Source organism: Meleagris gallopavo, chromosome 7 (assembly GCF_000146605.3).
Source record: "Meleagris gallopavo isolate NT-WF06-2002-E0010 breed Aviagen turkey brand Nicholas breeding stock chromosome 7, Turkey_5.1, whole genome shotgun sequence".
NCBI lineage: Eukaryota > Metazoa > Chordata > Aves > Galliformes > Phasianidae > Meleagris > Meleagris gallopavo.
Genome location: NC_015017.2, coordinates 29,040,585 through 29,043,841, shown reverse-complemented (window position 1 = coordinate 29,043,841; position 3,257 = coordinate 29,040,585).

Genomic DNA, 3,257 nt, shown 5'->3' with positions numbered 1-3,257 from the left:
ATTTATTTCCCCAGGTCACAATTCAACTGGGAATTTCAAACTCAAGTTTAAGGGGAACAGTAGGGACATAATTCCTGAGAGCAATGAAGCCACACAGACCTTAACCACAAAGCGAAAACTTGTGTGAATGGCACAACTGGTTGTGTGGTCTTATGATATAAATACGTACAAACCACTGCCTCAGAAAGGAGTAACCCTGTACTATGTTTCCAAGCATAGGGTTTGAATGCTAACCATGTATTTGAGTTTTGAAGGAATACATAATATTTAAAGAAACAGAGAAGAACTTTTACAACCTATCTACCCACATCTGTAGTTTTTAAAGCAGAATCGAGTCCATGACCACACTAGTGAAGGCACAGCAGACTATGGTTAATATCGAACAAGAAACACTGGCGCCTTGAACCTCACAGACAGATGTCCCAAATCTACACCCTGAGCAAGCTTAGTGCCTTCAATGTGTCTGCACCAGTATAAACAATCCTTTAATCCTGAGCTAGGCATCCTGCTGGTAAACGAGGTACTGTTCTTCTGGCAGCTCAGTAGTCTTGGTGTGATGTACATCAGCTGCTGCGCTCCCTGCAATCTGCTCTGCAGCCTGCTGCCTCTCTGGGTGCTGGGAAGAACTAGAAAAGGAACCAGCAGAGGTTCCAGGTCCAACTGGACAGAACTAGAGACAGCTGACTCCAGATGTGTACAGAAATGAAGGATTCCCAAGGGATGCTTATAGGGCTACTCAACATGGCTGTTTGACAGTGGTGATTCCTTGAAGCTCCCCCCACACCGAGGCTCACTGACAAGTTTTGGCACCAACAAAGGTACCACCAGCTGCCCAGCTCGTTACCCAGACTCATCCCCAATATGCATTGGTCTCCTGCTAAGCAGAGAGCAGGGCTAAAACTCACAATACCTCTTCCTAATAAGAAGCAGGGCTTAAGAATCGTTTGGTGTCTTAAGATCACTGGTACAGCCTTGTAATTAGAGCTCCTCGACACAGACATAACAGTTACCATAGAAACTTAATGCAGATTTTATTTAATTAGGACTAGATCCTTTTATATGATTTCATTAGTATGCTAAGTGATGTACTCTGTTGGGATGAGCAACGACAACATCAAAATATTCTGGCGTTTAACATCTTGTGTTTTGCAGCTCAGTGACAACCAGTCAGCTCAGGTGAAACTTCAGGTCGGTGGGTGCACCAAGAAGAGAACACTTATTAAACCCAAAATATGCACTGCTGATGTATTTACACAGCAGAACAGCAGCAATCCCCTACACAGGATAGCAGTGAGCACAAACAGTTTGAGGGGTATTTTAACCTCTGTCAGTGCTGAGATCAGTGCTCTCACAGCTTCACCCCAACCCTCCTTCTTGGCAGGAGGTTCCTCCCATGCTATCACTTTTATATGTGTGTTTTGTACATTTTTAAGTGTATTTTTGGCTGCCTTGTTACAAGCTGCTAGCTATTGCAGTTGTCATAGGAATGCAGATAAACCTGCATGCTGCTCAGAAGGGCTTTAACTTTTTCATTCCAAAAAACAAACAAACAAAAAAAAACAACCAGAAAAGCCCACAGCAAAACCAAGTTTCCTGAATACTCACTGCTAAAATGACTCCTTTCCCCAGGTTCATAGTGGCTAGAGCTTGCAGGATCACATTGGTTTGGCATAGACAAGATATACAACAGCATACAATTAATCACTCTTCACTGCAAGCTCCTATATGCCAAGATAATTTATCCCATTTTAAATACAGGCATTAATTATTTAAAACTACCTTTCGATCTCAGACTTTTGGCAGTCACTCCCATTACTGCACAAAAGGAGTGCATTAAACTCCATCCCATTTCTGCACAGCCCACCTCTGAGATCCTTTGCCCCTTCTGTCATTTTTGTACGCTCAGGTAAAGCCACTTCCCACCCGCCCATCAGAAATGCAGAAGGTTAATAATGATCAATTTGCATGCAGATAAAAATAACACATTAAAATGAGCAGAAAAAATACTCCTGCAGGTTAGCTGATGGGTCGTTTTGGGTGGCTCTGCACTTGTGGTTATTGCAAGGAAACGGCCCTCCCAGGAGCCAGGCAATCTCCTTTTGTGACAGGATATGTAAAACTAAGTCCAAATGAGATAGACAACTTCTTAGAGCTTGCATTAAAATAAAACTAAAGTTTCAGCCTGGAGAGATTTAAGGCATTTGGCTTTGCTGTTTATATGCTAATGACTTTGTTGACAGCATTTTAGAAATATTTACTTCCATAAAAGGTTGTTTCTTTCAGTATTCACTACCTAACGTGTGTTTATGGATGGCGGCATTAGATCAAAGCTCTCTTGCATTCCCACAGGTTGAAGCTGTGCTGGAATATCCCCAGTGACTGCTGCAACCAGAAAGTTAACACTTCAGCCTGAGTATGTTAAATGAGTTGAAGTTGCTGGCTGCTGTGCAGTGGTGCATGAGGAAGAGTTAAGAAATACCTCTCATGTCAACCCACAAGACCTCCACACCGAAACTGAGTCGGCACACCTCGGATATTTTCCCCCATACTCACACAGAGGTGCATTTTCAGTCTGGCTGTGAGGTGATTGGAGCCACAGGACCATTAAGGCTGGAGGAGACCTCTAGGATCCCCAACCCCACCCACCCCCCATGCCCACATCCCTCAGTGCCACGTCCCCACAGCTCTGGGACACCCCAGGGATGGTGACCCCCACTCCATGGGCAGCTGTGCCACTGCCTGACTGCTCTGTGGAGAAGAGATTTCTGCTACTACTATCCAACAGGAACCTCTCCTGGTGCAACTCGAGGCCATTCCCTCTCATCCCATCACTGGTTACTCAGGGCTTTATACACCCCAACAGCACTCAGACCAGAAAAACCCACTTCCAATGTCACTGCATTGTCAAAGATAAGACAATCCTACATGCATGTGACCCCTCCACCCTACAGTGTCACATCCCATTGTGCCCATAACAACACAGCACCAGTCTCCCTGCCATCCAAACCATAAACATGCTAAGCTTGCTTACCGAACCACAGCCAAACATGCTCCCATCCCTGTAATTCTGCAGCCAGAAGAAGAGCCCTCCCATACATCAGGCTGAACACTGGCTGCTGCTGGTCCCTTGTCAGGCTCAGAGGAGACCTCATTGTGGCCTTCCAGTACTTGAAGGGAGCGGATAAACAGGAGGGGGAACGGCTGTTTTTGAGGGTGGGTGGTGATAGGACAAGGGGAATGGTTTGAAAGTGAGCCAG